The sequence below is a fragment of the Onychostoma macrolepis genome, chromosome 07 (genome assembly GCF_012432095.1).
Source record: "Onychostoma macrolepis isolate SWU-2019 chromosome 07, ASM1243209v1, whole genome shotgun sequence".
Classification (NCBI taxonomy): domain Eukaryota; kingdom Metazoa; phylum Chordata; class Actinopteri; order Cypriniformes; family Cyprinidae; genus Onychostoma; species Onychostoma macrolepis.
In genome coordinates, this window is record NC_081161.1 from 48,189,901 (window position 1) to 48,208,872 (window position 18,972).

The 18,972-nt window shown below is 39.7% G+C and overlaps 1 protein-coding gene across 8 annotated transcripts in view; it reads right to left on the reverse strand.

Moving 5' to 3' along the window:
* The window catches only part of nrxn2b (neurexin 2b), a 476,055-nt gene that overhangs the window by 268,803 nt on the left and 188,280 nt on the right, over nt 1-18,972 (reverse strand). The window lies entirely within an intron of this gene.

Sequence of the window (18,972 nt, forward strand, 5' to 3'; positions counted from 1 at the left end):
ACGTTTATTGTTGTAATTAAGACCCCATCATTTAAATTGTTGACTATTTGATATTTAAGGCTTAATTTAATTTAAGACATTTTAAGACTTTAAACTGCATGAATATTTCGCCAATCATTACACATTCGGGTCTTTAGCGACCCAGACTTATATCCAGCACGGATGGATCTCTAATTGCTGCAATAGCAAACTCTCCTGATATTTTAAGAACATAAAATAAAAAATAAATAAAAAATAATAAAATAAGCATACTTTCTTACCATTTGAAACTTAGAAGGGTTCGATGTGAGCAGATGATTTTACCATCACTGCCATCATCAGAGCGCATTTACCCAGATTCAGCATCTGGCTCATATTCACGATCTCAGTATATTCTCAAAACTATCGTTTTCAGCATCTTCAAAAACAACCTTTTGATCGCTATTCACCACATCCACCATCAAACGACAGTGACACTTATATTTCATTATGTGCAGTAATTGCTCTGCAGTAAAGCCATTCAAGCCAGTTCAATTTTTGCAGATGATTATTTGTTTTATGCATGCGCTAATTATGAGTGAAAAATCACGTCATCATTATGTTTTAAACAGTGCCACTTTGTGGAATAAAGGTGAACTGCACTTATTGATTATGCAGACACAGTAATTATTGTTGTTTAATGTTTAATCTTTCCTGCCGTTACGGAGCAGTCCGGCGACATGACAAAGAACGTTGATCCTGATTGGTCCTCTTGCGTGCATTCAAAGTGCTGATTGGCAGATTCACAGATAGAACCTTATAGAACCAAGTTAGAGTTCGACTTTGTAGATAGAACCTTTTTGTTTTCTAAATAAAAAGTCCTAAAATGTACAAAACTTAAAAAAAAAAAACATCACATAATGTAAATAAATTGTCACAGAATAAAAATAGTGAATAACTAAATTTTGACAAAAATGTCAGATAGAACCTTATAATTCCAAGGGGACATTTTTTTTCATGTTAACACTTGTTTCAGAACGTTCAGGGAACATTCAAAAGTAACGTTCCATAATATTGCAAAATAATAAAAATGGAATGTTTCCTTAACGTTCATATAACCAAGAAAAAAAACACAATTTTAAAACATTTACGATTCAGACAGTGTTGGGGAAAGTTACTTTTAAAAGTAACGCATTACAATATTGCGTTACTCCCTAAAAAAGTAGGTAATTACATTACTTAGTTACTTTTTATGGAAAGTAATATGTTACGTTACTTTTTAAATCTGGGCAGGGCTTGCTTGTTTGTTTTTAATATTAAAAATTCTTCTTTTACAAACGTAAAAGCCCTTTCACAGCAAAAGTGAAATGAATGCGGCCCAGACTGAAGGAGATGTAGATTCACGTCTGTACAGTAGAGGGCGCCGCTCAAACTAATCACATGAAGAATATGACGCAGGAGAAGAAAGTTCAACACTATTCAGCAATAACTAAAATTAAACACAAATGTGTCAGTTTTTGATTATTATTACGGTTGAAATGGATCACCGAAGGTCAGCAGCAAAGACATCGGTTAATAAAATGGGATTAAATACATAAATGATATTTGTCTTATTTAACATATTTAATTATTGCAGGTTTGTATAATATTCTGAGTTTGCATTTGACTGTTTCTATTGATTTTGAGGAACACTGAATGTGAATCTGAATGTGTTATTTGAAAAAGTAACTCAGATGTTTCCTTCTAAATTAAAAAGCAATGCGTTACTTTACTAGTTACTTAAAGTAATCGGATTACGTAACTCGCATTACTTGTAATGTGTTACCCCCAGCACTGAATTCAGAGAACATTCAGAAGTAACGTTTTCAAAAAAACAGCTGATTTATCTTGTACGCTGATGGTTAGTTTGACATTATAACCTGATCTGAACATCAGTGCAGCATAAATAAAGCAGATGTTCTCTGAATCTGACTGTTACACAATCTTTGCTCTGCAGCATTTCATTCTACAGTATATCGATGTCTGGAAGTCTTCTTTCTGAGACGCATGAATGCCACATTAGACTTCCAGCCTTTCCTTTTCCTCTCAGCCATCAATGCGACACCCCCTCAGATGCCCGTCTCTCTCTCTCTCTGTGCAGCTGACTCTAAATCTCTCTAATCTTTCACCATCATTGGATGAGACACGTTTAACATCATGTGAATCACAGATAAACACACATCATTTTGCCCTGACCTCTTTTATCGTGATCTGTTCGCAGTAAATCAAAGCTGTGTTCTAACACACTGCCGCTGTTTCTCAGACGCTGCTTAGTTTGACCGCGACTCGCTCTAAGACTCCACGGTCACTCATTAAATAAATTCAGCCCCAATCTTCAAAACGCAAAGGTCGAAGTCATTAAAATGTGCACATGTTGGTTTGTGAAATTGACGGAATGAAACGGCAAACCCTGGATTCATTAAAGCTTGAGCCGTGGGGGCCATGCCTCAGGCCTAGCCGCTCAGCTTGATGCATTAGCAGACGTGACCCTGTGACTTACACAAAAACACTAATAATAAGAGCTCTGTAGCCTGCTGTCTGCTCCTCAGACGTCATGAAGGGCATTATAACAAACCCTCAGACGATCACAGACGTCTGACCCTTTCCATCAGCTACAGCGGGTCTCAGAAAAATACTGAAGATCAACCGACGTTATGAATCATTCACAATTGAGCATTTGCATCATTTTCTATTTTGCACACCAGAAACTGAAAAATTTGATGAAACTAATACATACAAATACAAGCACTACACACACAATATCAATATTTTTATAATGATCTCAAATAATATTTAACGTATTTTGGTGTTAAAGGTTAGTTTTGCTAGTTGGTATTTTGGTGTTAAAGTTTAGTTTTGTCAGATTGTGTTGTTGGTTAGATTTGTTGGTTGCTGTTGTTGGTTCGTCGTGAAGGTCACCGTGGGCCAGTATGTTGTTTGTGTTGTAGAAGCTTCACTCGTTTGTCAGATCCTGCGGTGAAACCGTCGCCCCCTGTGGGTAAACGCGGCCAACTGCAGAGAATCTAATTTATGATGTCTTGCCGGGTCTCTATCTCCTACAGAGAAGCTGTAAAGCAGCTCCATAAAGAACCGGGAGCGCAGTGATTTATGCCCGTCTGAGTCTCTCATGTTTGGGACGCAGTCAGTCTGTGATTCCTGATCTTCCCTGGAGCTCGTTAGAGCTCCTGCAACAGCAGGCGGTGGATCGGCCGCTTCCTCCAGGCCTGTAAGATCACGACATTATGATGCTTCCCCTGAAACTGTAATTGAAACACCGTCCCAGAGTGAAGGCTGCCGTTTAGTTCACTGCACAGATGAAATTATAGCAGCCGCTCGTGGAAATCAATACAGCAACTGCACAGTGCCTGCTACTGCTGGAAGAGATCAGAATGCACAGCGTGTGAATGGTCTTCGTGCATACTTGGATCATGCACATTTATGAAAATGTTCGCCAGGTACTGTATCCAATAATGCAGTGCATTTGTATTTCCATTTCTCTTTTCTTGATGAATTATTTGATCAGACTGACAATGATTTTTTTACAATTTAAACCAGATTAAAATGCTATGTTTGTGAGATGATAACTGGCTGAAATGTGAGGTCATGCTACAATAATGTAACATACTACAGTGTGCACATGCTATTAATAATGTGCAGTGAGCATTAGTGCTCAATCAGATGGAGGGAACATCCTCATCTGTCTCTCTCTCTCTCTCTCTCTGATGAAGTGAAGAGGTGTTTCTAATGCACTAATGGTCTTGTTAATTTCCTGGCCGAGGGGAAACTCAGATTTCACAGCAAACTGTCTTGGTGCAACACTAATGACTGAGCCAAATGAAATCCAGCGCAAATAACTGCTAATTACAGCATGCGCACACACACACACACACACAGGGCAGTGGTTTGAGGGCAGTGAGACTCTTCACACTCTGAACAGCCGTTGTGACTCATATCACACTGTGAATCTTCTCACAGCGTTTCATTCTAAAACCGCACAAGATCACTTCACATGGACAGACTCATTACTGTACGAGCTACTCGTATTACGAATAAGCCATATTTGATACATTTGCATTGTTCATGTCTTTTAAAGCGGATTTATTTTATGAAGGTAAATTATCACACTAGATCTCTTGCGTGTTTACTAATATGACAGTGTCAAGCTCAAGTGCCGCCACAAACAACAACTATTACAAATGTTTAGTCTGACTGCATTATATATCAGAGAATGGGGACATTCTGTAGACTTCTATTGGGTTTTTATATATAGCTAGTTACAAATACTGTAACCTAACACTAAACTAACATAAAACTTCTTACTTTAAAACAAACGTTAACTGAAAAAAGCAACCTGATCTCACAGAATTCCGTGTAATGTTCACGGACTTAATTAACCCCGAATCTGTGGTGGCATCACGGAATCACCGAAAATTCCGTGATGGGCTCACAGAAGGCATCAGCCGTGGTCCATGCACGGATTCACTGGTTCAACACCAGCGCTGCATCGGACCACGTAAAAAGAGTGACTCCGATGCAGTTATACTTTCACTGGAGTACCTGACCCCACCCCTACCATAAACCTACCCAGTTCTGAACAATAATGACGATAAATTATCGCGTCGGCATATTGATGCTAAGGGTTTCCGTGCGTGGAGCACGGCTGATGCCTGTCACTGACTTACATTGGTATCACTTCTGTGAGCCCATCACGGAATTTTCGGCGATTCCGTGATGCCACCACAGATTCGGGGTTAATTAAGTCCGTGAACATTACACGGAATTCTGTGAGATCATGTTGGAAAAAAGAGACTTGTTTAATTCCAGCAAGTTATGAAGGCATAATTTCTCATTTTCATTTCATTTTTATTGACGTACTAAAATAGCAAACCAAAACTAAAATAAAAATGTATATAAACTATTTAGACATATTTAAAAACAACAAAAATAAAAATATTAAAATGACAAAAACAACAAAATTGCTAAAAGTTTAACTAAATTTAACATGAAAACAGAAAATATAAAAATAAAACAGACTATAAAAAGTATCTCAATGATACACTGGACTAAATGCCACACTAACCCTGACAGAAAATGTTCTGCATTTTCACAACAATAATAATAATTAAATAAATAAATATGTAAACACTGTAATGTGCATAGGACTTGCATGGCTACAGTCACGCATCAATTGATTCAAATTCTATTTACAAATTCTAAAATGAGACCTATTCAGCAACGCAAGTGGTCTCTTAGGACAAAATATGTATCATGTCCAATCATTGGCATTGTTGCAAACTAGGGGGCCCACTAGTTTACAACACATGTCTAATGACCATACAAATTTCTTTGAACAAATAACATCTGATATGAACAATCAATTACCCAATTTGCAATCAAATCTGCATTATCAAGTGTGACTTAGTCTGCACATCAAATGCACAGAGAATGATTGAAAAAGTTTCAATTAATCTCATTCTCTGATTGACCTAGTTGAAACCTTAGGTCTGCATTAATGCTTTGAATTAAAACACTTAATATAGGCAATTTTATGATGATAATTATGAAATTGCGTATTTCCATGCTTAATTATGTGACATATTTTAATTATGCATACCACTGGTAAATATACTGGTTATATTGATTTTGCTACTTCCCTTTTTTTCACCCAGACCAAGAACCTAAATCCAAATTATATTATTTAATGGTAGTAAACAATCTGGTAACCAAATGAGACCTGCCCACTAAATATTTGACTCTGACAAACTTATTTACCACTCGCACTTTTGACATATTTTGTGTATTTTTTGTTTATCTTATAACCCTCTTTTCATCTCACAACAACTCCAAGCTAATTAATGTTCAGTCATTGCATGGTCATTCTGATGCTGTTCAAGTGTCTCACACACAGTGGTGCAGCGTCAGCGAGATGAATTCCTTCACCTATGGAGGTCTGACCTGCCCAGTGAATCACACCCTCTGCTTAGACGTGATGGAGGGCTTTTCAATGGGTCAGATAAATATCCTGGGGAGGGTTCCACTGGACACAAGTGTCTCTCCATGGTGGGAGGACACTTTCTACGAACATGGCACACAAGCGCTGGTTGACACGATGGACTTGGTGCAGAATGCCATCTCACAGACTGAATACTATCTCATCCAAACGCAGGTAGAAGCCAGCCTGGCTAAGAGGACTGCGAACATCCTGTCCAGCTCATCCACCCGCTCAGCACAGTATGCCTACACATGGTGGGACTGGGTGTTCTGAGGATGTGTCATTGGCAGTGCTCTCATCTTCGTGATCACTCTGCTCCAGTGCTGCTACTTCAAATATCTTCTTCACTCTCTACGTGCTTCATCCTACTCTGGCATCACTCTCAATCCATTACAGGTGCCAGCCCTGCAAAGACTACGACACCCTGTGAAGATCGTCTCATAATGGCCCCTTTAGGGACTGTACCGAGTTTGCCCCAAGGGGCCAAGAGGGGCGCTGTAGGGGGGCTTCGATCTCCTCATGAAGCCAAACACTCAGGAACTCTTGCAACACACATGCCATCCAACAAAACAATAAACTCTCTAATCTGACAAGAAGATCTGGGAGAAAGACCATTTGCTCATCAGTCCCTTCACCCATCCTTCCCCCCTGGGCACATGGTCCAGGTCACTAAAAGTTGACAGAGAACTCAAGTTGCTATACTTATATCACGCATTTACTGTATCTTCAGAATTTATAATCATTACACTTTCATGTTTGGTATCATTTTAAAGGTCTCTGTGTGATGGTTAAATTGGTCCCAATTTCACAGTAGTTACTTGTATCATGAGAAATATTAAAAACTTTTGTAGAGTTGTGTTCTGCTGAGGAGGGGGTGTGTCCCCCTTTAGGGGTCTGAGGGAATGTTTATCCATCTTCATCCAGGTGCGACCCTGGAGCACTAGAACCAAAAACACCAAAAGGTATTTTATGTTTTTACAACTGATCTAAAGATTTTTTGTTTTTCTTATTTGGGTATATAATGGAAGTGACAAAACACTACTTTGGGATTTCTGTAGTCAGAAGACCCCATGCAGTGTGTGAGGGTCTCTGCAGCTCTGCTGCTGGGTGTCTCTCTGCTGTCAGGTACGATTCAAAAATGTAATTGTGTTGAACACATTGTGCCCATAGAGCACACTGTATTGTTGTTTGTGCTACTACATGTGCACATAGGCTAATTGAGTTTATTCTCTAAAACATCTGAGTGCTTTGCTATGCATTTTAGACCGTGTGTGACTATGTTAAATTTGTTTGTCTCCTGCATAGGTCACTTGGCTCTTTCCCATATAGCTACAGTATCTATGTACAGGAGCAGGGTTGCCACGTGGTTACAATGTGATTCACAATTGCATTTTCCTTTCTAAATTAGCTTCTGATTGTTTCATTATGTAATTGGCATGATACAACTTTACCTGACTAATAATAAATTGTTATATTTGATTTATTCTGAACTCTCCTGAAATCATTACGACTATTAGACTGTGAGGAGGCTTTTGTTACAGCAAATCTGTGTCCAGGATCGGTCAAACTGAAGGCTCATGAATGAACGGAGCAGTAGGCACGTCATCGGAGACCTCAGATTTCTGTCTATCACTGGTGCTAGCAAGTTGTACGGGAAACGACTAAGTAAACTACACTTTTTGTCATAAGCAAGCAATTGGTGGCAGACAATTAGGTATTAGTCTACCTACATCCTCTAACTAACATCAGACTGGCGAGTTTGTGTCCGTGAGATCTACGCAAAACCCGGGGCGTGAGACTCTATGCAACATTTCCCCAGTGAACAGATCATTGAAAGTATGGGATGTCTAGAATAATCAAATATCTAAATTAATATATAAGCGATATTTGTGATCAGTTTTTAATTAGAAGTACAGTCTAAATTTAATGATCACTTGAAATTGGAGTTTGAGATTGAACATGGAGCTAGACTAAAATTGACACTAAATCCTGATAAATTCAGAAGTGCCGAATGCGCATTAAACCTTCGACCAGGCCGCTGGATTCCATTGTTTGGACTAGCGAGTGGATCCTTACAATTAAATAAAATCATATTTTTCATACTGTACCAGGATGTCCTCAGAAGGAGGTTTTAGGGCCAAACTATCCTAAACCTGCTGTAAGAATCCTAATGACACCAGCTTGAGTCACATGCTAACATTTGATCTAATCCTGTCAACACACACACACACACACACACACACACACGCCTCACGGTCTCAAGTCTGTCGCTCAGACTCATGGTTCAGCTCTCCAAATGACGTCTAACTCAAAACAACTGGAAGCGCTGATTAACGTCATCATTTCAGTGCTCTGTTCACACGAGTGATTCTGAACATTCACATTTCAACATCTAAACGCCACACATACTCCGCTACGCCAGACAAATATAGCCGTTTCATGTCATTTTACCTTTGTCATTCATGTACAAGTACAGGTACAAGTTCAAGTACAGGTCTTCAGAAAGAACAAGAGAAATGCTCCACCATCATCCCCGTCCCAAAGAAACCCAAGATAACAGGACTTAATGACTACAGACCTGTGGCTCTAACATCTGTGGTCATGAAGTCATTCGAAAAACTGGTTTCGGCTTATCTGAAGTACATCACTGGACCCTTACTGGACCCCCTGCAGTTTGCCTACAGAGCAAACAGGTCCGTGGATGATGCAGTCAACATGGGACTGCACTTCATCCTGCAGCATCTGGACAGACCAGGGACTTATGTGAGGATCCCGTTTGTAGACTTCAGCTCTGCTTTTAACACCATCATCCCATCACTCCTCCTGCCCAAACTAACTCAGCTCTCCATGCCCACCTCCGTCTGTCAGTGGATCACCGACAGACAGGCAGCAGCTAGTGAGGCTGGGAAAATACACATCCAGCACCCGCATAATCAGCACTGGTGCCCCCCAGGGTTGCGTCTTCTCCCCACTGCTCTTCTCCCTCTACACCAACGACTGCACATCTAAAGACCCCTCTGTCAAGCTCCTGAAGTTTGCAGATGACACCACAGTCATCGGCCTCATTCAGGACGGTGACGAGTCTGCTTACAGACAGGAGGTTAAAGAGCTGGCTGTATGGTGCAGTCTTAACAATCTGGAGCTCAACACGCTCACAACAGTGGAGATGATCATGGACTTCAGGAGAACCCCCTGCTCTCCCCCCACTCACCATCATGAACAGCACTGTGACTGCAGTGGAGTCATTCAGATTCCTGGACAGCACCATCTCTCAGGACCTGACGTGGGACATTCACATAGACTCTATTGTCAAAAAGGCCCAGCAGAGGCTGTACTTCGCCAGCTGAGGAAGTTCAACCTGCCACAGGAGCTGCTGAAACAGTTCTACTCCGCCATCATTGAATCCGTCCTCTGCACTTCAATAACTGTCTGGTTCAGCTCAGCTACCAAATCTGACCTCAGAAGACTACAGAGAGTAGTCTGGACTGCTGAGAGAATCATTGGTACAACCCTCCCCACTCTCCAAGAACTGTACTTATCCAGAGTGAGCAAAAGTGCTGACAAAATCACTCTGGACCCTCACATCCAGCACAATCCCTCTTTGAACTGCTGCCGTCTGGTCGACGCTACAGAGCTCTGAGCACCAGAACGACCAGCACAGGAACAGTTTCTTCCCTCAGGCCATCCATCTCATGAACACTTGAACACTTAACAATAAACATGAAACACACACTATCATACATTTATTTATTTAACACCAGAGGCGGACAAAGTACACAACTTTTTTTATGTTACAAAACATATTAAAATGGAACAACTGAATGAAGATAATCATCTTTATTTTTATCTAACACTCCTACAGCTACATTGAACTCATTATAATACTTGTTTAAAAGTTACAAAGTTATTTTTCAAAGAGATATTGAAGTCTATGATATGGTTCATTTTAGACAAACAAAGCAAACATTGAAAAGAAAACAAACTATAGGTTACTATAGTGAGACAATAGTAAATTTGTGGATACTGTGATTTTACTGCAAATACCATAGTTATGGTTACTATAGTAAAAACATGGTTAATTTTCCAAAGGGCTTTAATGAGTTAACACATGCCTTTTTAGAGCGCTTTTAGCTGTGCAGTAGCGCGGACGTTTACATTAGTTTAGCGGGGAAGATCCCGAGGTTGCCAGATTTGCGTAACAAAGATCAGCCAAATGTCCATTCAAAGCTAGGCGGAAAACTGCAGGCTTAGAAATACTGTAAGACTTGGCAACACAGGAAGGTCCTGGCAGATCGCAGGTCGGATTTTCGCAGAAAAAAAAAAAGAGTTAAGTGAATCTGAAAATGCACTCATTGTAAAAACTGCTAAATATAACGACTTTCTACTTGGGGACCTTGATATAAATGTAGTTGAGTAAAAAGTACGATATTTGTCTTTCAAATGTAGTGAAGTTAAAGTCGCAAGTTTCCAGAAAAAATAATACTCGAGTGAAGTAGAGATACTCAAAAAGTGTACTTAAGTACAATACTCAAGTAAATTTACTTCGTTACTGTCCACCTCTGTTTAACACACATACTTATTACATTTCAAATTTGTACCTAACATACCTGTACATACTAAATTGTCTGTTTTGTATATTTGTATATTATTATCTTTATTATCTGTGTCCTGTCGCTGTCATTCTGTCGCACCGTGGAGCTTCTGTCACCAAAACAAATTCCTGGTATGTGTAAACATACCTGGCAATAAAGCTAATTCTGATTCTGATTCTGATTCTGATTCATGAGCGACTTTCTGGATCTCTAATGTTCAAATAAACACCACAAAGAAGAATCTGTGACTGCAGACTTTGAATTTACTCAAAACGCCTTACTAACACTGAAATGAGCGTGCTTGTCAAATACCATCTAGCCAATTATCAAATAAACAGCAACAACAATAACAGTCATCTGAAGCTTCAAGATGATTCACTGACGGAACACAAACTACACTACACACTACGTACTACACACTACATACTACACACTTTGTACTACAGACTACATACACATTACACTATAACTACACACTACATGCTACACACTACACTACAACTACATACTACACATTACACTACATACTACACGCTACACTAAACACTACACACTATACACAACAGTACGCTGCACACTACACTACACTACACTACAACTACATACTACACACTACACTACACTAAACTCTACATACTGCACACTGTACACTACAGTACACTACACTACACTACAACTACACAACATTTACATTTAATCATTTAGCAGACGCTTTTATCCAAAGCAACGTACAATATGAGAACATTACACACTACACACTACACTACATACTAAACACTTCATACTACACACTACACTACACTATACACTATATGCTTCACTGCAGCTGCAATCAGCTGTTTCTGTACTTCCTGTGTTAATTTCTTCTTCCCCTCTTTCTGTTCTTGAGGAAACCCATCGGCAACTGCTGCCATGGCAACATGATTAATTGGTGTTATTCCTCTCATTGGATTGGAATCGATCAACAACTCCAGGACAAACAGGAACAGCACACACACATGCTCTGTGTCACCGCTGTGACCTTTGACCTCCAGATGATCTATGAACACTCCCAAGTTACTGACACACTCGCGTACGGTCCATCGGTGAGTTTCTCCTCCCTGCACGGCAGACTGTCAATAACGGCATGCAGATCATTATTTAGCCACATTAGCGTTTACATTTGCGTGCAGCTGTGAGGTGAGGTGTCGCTCCTGATGAAAGTGTCAGTGAGCGAGGGGGATTTTAATAGTGACTCTGCAGACAGCATGAGGATGGAAAGCGCCGCTGGAGCTCATTATCTCCGGCAGGAATCTCGTTACACCACGCACTCGTTTCTGTGCTGCAATCAGGGACGCCATTTTCATTCCGCCGAGAGACGACACACACACACTCTTCATGACAGACACACACACACACATGATCAAAACATCCACCGGCTGAATTAATAATCAGCCTCTCATGGACGCCTCTGCTCTTTTTATTTCAATTCATTAATCCATTTTATTGCTTAATTTCACAGTTTTTTTATCTTTATCTTTTTTATTCCTCATGTACCTTTTTTAAAGTCTTGTGACCTGATCCTCATCATACACACGCCTGATTCCTATAACACTTCGTATTTATTAAATCATGAACATGTAAATATACTGTGAGTATGCATTTTTGTTTAAGTTTTAGATTCACTCTCTCCATGTCCAATAAAGAAATCTTTGTACTCTGTTTATGGTCAAATGTCTTCCTTTAATCTTGACTATGAGAAAAAAATAAAACATATTAAAAATATAAAATTAAAGAAACAAAAAATAGTCTTAGATCTTAAATATCATGGATGCGGTAAAGAAAACTGTGTGACTCTGCTGTATTCCAAAGAACACACTCTTGTCTGACTTCACAGTTGCCGTTCTCAAAACAAAATTTTAACATACTATATATTTTCTATGTAAAATACAAATATTTGTCTAAATGGTACGCATAAATAAAATAAGTTTACAAATACAAACAATCCAAAACAAAAATATCCAAAGCTAAAATGCACAACATAATATGAAATAATTGTTACTAAATCTAAGCAAACAATGGTACAAACGTACACTGTATCCCTTTTAGAAATCTACTACACTTTTACTGTAGTAACTGTAGTAATGTGGTCTGTTTGATTTAAGTTTATTTTTATAACACATTTCATTAACAATGATAATTCAAAGTCCTTCACGTGAAAATTATTTAAAAATAGTAGCCATTAAAAGGTACATCAAACAAAAGGTAAAAACAAGAAGGATGGGAACTGAAGAGTTAGATAAATTATTAAAACAAAATAAAGGTAAGCATTAAAAAAAGATAAGAGATATAAAGGAGACATAAAAGATAGGTATAAACGTTAAATATGAAGCGCAGTGCGATCACACACTTTCAGTCTAGACTTAAACACCGTCAGCAGAAAAAGAACAAACTTTCAACAAGAAGGCCTCACTGACAGAAGAATTGTAGATGTTCATTAGCAAATTACTGTCTAACAAACTGCTGATGCTGATGGACTGATAATAATATTAATCTGAAGTGTTTTTGTAAGCATGATGCTGTCCTGACCTGAGCAGATCATCCGGTCACAGCATCACCAACACTTGATGGAAGTAAATTTCCTCAGCTCATGTCAGATACTGAATGTTAGTGAACATTAATGAAAAAAATAACATAAAATAAAAAAAATATTTTGTTGTGAAAGTGCATGATATTGCTCTTTATTTTAAGTGTATATAATATAGTTAATGTAGCAACACCAGGCTCAGTCGGTGAGTAAGGTGAGCAAATGATGACAGATTGATCATCTTTGAGCACTATGATCACTATCACTGTAACTCAGTGAATCACATCAGTCACTGGCTGCTCGTTTTACAGTAAAGCCTTTCAAACTAAAGCATTATGAGTACTAACTAAACATCGCACACATCCCGTGATGTTAGACAGCCATCTGTCTGTCCGTCTGTCTCTCTTTCTGTCCGTCTGTCTGTCAATTCATATTGCTTTATTGGCATGACGTACTTAGATACATATTGCCAAAGCATCGTACATAACAGAATAAAAACAAAACTAAAATACATGTAATATACATCCATAAATAAACAAAACAAAATACATGTAAAATACATCCATGTATATATATATATATATATATATTTATATAAACATTAACAATACTACTAATGCAGATGTGTTCACTCTTTACTTCTTAGTTTGTGGCATTTATAAATATGTTGTGCTACCAAAGAGGAAGCAGGTCCTTCAGCAAGTAATATTCCTAGTTTGTCATGTTCATGGAGCGACTGGAACTCAGGAATAATCTGCTGTATTTGACTGTACAGTGCGTCTCTGAAGGACGTGTGTTTGTCGCAGTGGAGGAGGAAGTGTTCCTCCGTCTCAACTGATCCTGATCTACATTCACTACAGATTCGCTCTTCTTTAGGTAACCACGTCTTTCTATGACCAGCTGGTGGTCACTCAGTCTGTACTTCGTCAGTAAATGTCTGTGAGTTATATTCCTGACCGAGACCAGATAGTCAGCCAGACTGTACTCTCTGTTGAGTTTCAGATAACATTGGAGACGACTTTGGTCTTTGGTTTGTTCTTTCCAATGCTGTATGCTTTAAAATGAAGAGAATCTCCAGAACTAGAGTTTAAGTGGATCCAGAAGTTTAAAACTCTTGTTGTAATGATTAGATTCAGAGGGAGACGGCGTTATCAGGTGTGTTTCTGTGCTTCTGCAGAACTCTACATGCAGAGCTTCTGAAGGGTGTTTGTGGCTGTAGTTACTCGTCGGCTCCAGATCTCGCTTCCACGCAGGGCAAAAGGCAGTATGACACTATCGAAAATCTTTGTCCAGATTCTGATGGGGATGTCTATTTTGAATAATTTTGTTCGTATGGCGTGCTGTGCCCTGCGGGCTTTTACAAGTAATGTTTTGATTGCTATATTGAAATTTCCAGTGGAGTTAAAACCAGACCAAGATAATTATACTGTAAAGCATGTTGAAGTGTGGTGTTGTTTAAAGTAAATATATGTTTATGTTCTAGATTTCTGGGTTTTTTCTGAAATATCATAATCTTAATGTTTTGGATGTTGACTTCTAAGTTCCAATCGTGGCAGTATTTAGTTAAAGTGTGAAGGTTGTTCAGGAGACCTTCTGGTGTTTCAGATAGAATTAGCAAGTCGTCAGCATACAGTAAATATTTGACTTCTGTGTGGAATAATTGTAGTCCTGGACTGTCTGATTGGTCCAGTAGATCTGCCAATTCATTGATATACAGTATATGTTAAATAAAGTCGGGCTGGGCTACTCGCTGTTCAGAAAAATAGTCTGTCCTTTGCCGTCCAATTTTTACTGCACATTTATTTTGGTTATACATGTTTTTAATTAAGTCATATATTTTACCCCCTATGCCACTTTGAAGGATTTTATAAAACAATCCATTATGCCAAATGGAGCCTTCTTAAAATCTATGAAGCATGCACATATTTGTCCCTCTTTGTTCAGGTGTACATGTTCATTTATTAATGTGTAGTGTGTGAATATGGTCAGTCGCTCTATGTTTAGGGAGGAAGCCAATTTGAGATCTGCTGATGACATTGTGCTGCTTTAAGAAAGATGAAATCCGAGAGTTGATTATAGAGCAAAATACTTTTGCCAAATGACTGGTTCCACATATCCCTCTGTAGTTATTAGGATCTGTTTTGTCTCCTCTTTTAAAGACAGGAGAGATGAGTCCTGTGTTCCAGACCTCAGGAAAAACACCTGAACTCAAAGTCAGATTAAAAAGTTTGAGTAGTGCGCTCTGAAGCTCAGGAGAGCTGTTTTTAAGCGTCTCATTGTTTATGTTGTCAGGGCCACAGGATTTCTTACATTTGAGGGATTTCAGTTTTCCACTAAGTTCTTGTTGGGTTATTGGATAATCGAGTGGATTTTGGTTGTTTTTGATACATGATTCAAGAGCAGTCAATTTTTCAAGGACTTTTAACTGGTTGGGATTATTCAGAGGGTCAATTTGATGTGTATAGAGCTCAAAATAATCTTTCCAAATCTTGTATGGCTAGTTCTTGTGGCTTTGTATTGTTTAGACTGCTCCAAGTGCTCCAGAACTGACCCTGATCAACTGTGTTTCCATCTTCTGAAGTGTGTTATAATAATCCAGTTTCTTCTGTCTCAGTGTGTTTTTGTATTGTTTCAGAAGTTCTGAGTGCTTTAAGCGTAATTCTGAGTTGACTGGATCTTTGTATTTTTGATTTGAAATTAATCGTCTCTCTCTCTCTCTGTCCGTCCATCCGTCCGTCTGTCCGTCTCTCTGTTTGTCTGTGTGTCTTTCTGTCCGTCTGCATCTGTGGTGATGAGACACATTATAACTCAGTGTCTGTTTAACCTGTTTCTAAAGCTCCTAAATGGGTGAAATTTCCACAAAAGCTTCTTAAACCCACTGCAGAGAGAGCTGGAAAACTCAACACAAACCCCCTGTGATCCGTGTGTGTGTCTCCACAGACCTGCTCTTTAAACAGCATTTGCATTCACACAGCTACAATCAGACAGACAGACAGAGAAGGGAGAATGGAGGACTCTGGGAAGGCTGAATGTGTGAGATGGAGAGCACACGAGGGGAAAATGACAGAGAGCTCGTGAAAATTGCCTCTCGGCTCAGGAACGCAATTCCTCACAGAAAAATGGAGGCTCGGAGTCCTGCGGTAATACAGTAATACAGCACACAATCACAGCATGGCTCACCAACACTGCACACACACACACAACACTGTACACACACACACACACGCACACACACACACACACACACACACACACACACACACACACACACACACACACACAACACTGTACACACACACACACACACACACACACACACACACACACACACACACACACACACACACACACACACACACACACACACACACACACACACACACACACACAACACTGTACACACACACACACACACACACACACACACAACACTGTACACACACACACACACACACACAACACTGTACACACACACACACAACACTGTATACACACACACACACACACAACACTGTACACACACACACACACACACACACAACACTGTACACACACACACACACACACACACACACACACACACACAACACTGTACACACACACACACACACACACACACGCACGCACGCACACACACACACACACACACAACACTGTACACACACACACACACACACACACACTGTACACACACACACACACACACAACACTGTACACACACACACACAACACTGCACAACATCCACCACTATTAGTGTTGAAGCACAAACTCCTCCAAACAGAGCAGATCACTGTTTAATAAACAGACTGATATTTTGCTCTTGATATTGATTCTTTTGCATCTGAAGGCAGTGGAAATGCAATGAAACAGATTCTTCATTTCTGTCTGTAATGAAATTAGTGGCGGGAGCTGCTGTCCGTGTGTCTCATAATTGCTCTCACACATGAAAGAAAGAGAAAATCAAGTCCTGCTTCTCGTCTCCTCCAGTCACATGCATTCAACACAATTACACCATCCTCAAAAGACGAGACACACGAGAGAGAGATATAGACATGAGAAATAGAGAGAGACAGAGAGAGAGACAGCTGAAATGTCTCTCTGTTCTCTGTGATTTAACAGCATCAAACAGAAATGAACCAACTGATATTCAGATCATGTTATGTAAGCATCTCCTGTACTGTTACAAAGATCTCATCGATTTATATTACAAACATGAGAATTGCATTATAATTGCTACATATTCTCCTACATACTCTCACTGTATCAGACTATATACAGAAACCCACGGCCACATCACCCTGCAGCCCAAGACCGGTCACCCACGGAAGCTAAGCCGGGTTGAGCTGGTCAGTAGCTGGATGGGAGACTCCTGGTAAAACTAGGTAGCTGCTGGAAGAGGTGTTAGTGAGGTCAGCAGGGGGCGCTCACCCTGCGGTCTGTGGGTCCTAACGCCCCAGTGTAGTGACGGGGACCCTATACTGACAACAAGCACCGTCTTCGGATGAGACGTTAAACCGAGGTCCTGACTCTCTGTGGTCATTAAAAATCCCGTGGCACTCATCATGAAGAGTAGGGGTGTAACCCCGGGGTCCTGGTCAGATTCCCTCCGCTGGCCCTTATCAGTCACGGCCTCCTAATAACCCCCATCCACTGGATCGGCTCTCTCTCTCTCTCTCTCTCTCTCTCTCTCTCTCTCTCAATTCAGTTCAATTCAATTCAGCTTTATTAGCATGACTGTGTAGCACAATGTTGCCAAAGCATTAACATATATATATATATATAACAACAACATAAATAATAATAAATAAAATCCATCTAAATAAATGAAAAGATAAAATAAGTCAGTTAATCATGTTTAACATCTAACACTGTGAATGGTTAACACATATTTAGCAGCGAGTGCAGCTGTGTTATCATCTTCTCCGAGTAAGAAGGGCATGTTCTCAGTATCACTAAGTTCAGTAAATGATGGAATCAATGCTTCAAATCTGGGGAGAAATGTTTCCCTCACATTGTGATATTTAGGACACATCAGCAGAAAGTGTTTCTCTCTCTCTCTCTCTCTCTCTCTCCACCTGTAGCTGGTGTGTGGTGAGCGCACTGTGGCTGCTTTTGTCGTATCGTCCAGGGGTGCGTTTCCCGAATAACGACATAACTCGCTGATTAACCACCATAGTACGATGCATTGTTTTGGAAACGAACTAGCAAGTCGCGACTGTTTCCCGAACACGGTCACATCTCCGTCGTTTGAACCACATTGGTTCAGCAACATAGGACCATTGTTAATGACATCACATGCAAGTGGTGGAGGAATAACTTATGCTATTTAACTGATTAGAGATCTCTAAGATGCTACTGTATTGCACCTACTGACTAATTTACTATTTTTTTGTTCCCTGTCATTGTGCTTTATTTGATGTTTGATTAATCGCAGGTTCCCTCATACGTCATACTCCGGGGTTTCCTTAGGCATTTGCACATGCGCACTTTTCAAAAATGGTGATTACAAAGGACGCGCAAAAATATATAATTAAAATGCATTTTATATTTAGATAGAATGGAAGATACAGATAGTACTGGATGTTAGCTTGCTTGTTGTGCCCAAGAGCATATTTATTTAAGCTCATATATCTTATTAACAAGAAACTATGCTTCTAACCACAGGTCGAGAGCTGCAGTTCCAACCACGTAAGTTTGCGACGCTGATTGTGAACGTTCGTTTGAACTATGGTTTCGGGAAACACCGAATCGTTGAACTATGCTGGTAACGACGGAACTTGCGACCATAGTTGACTAACGATGCTTTTGGGAAACGCACCCGAG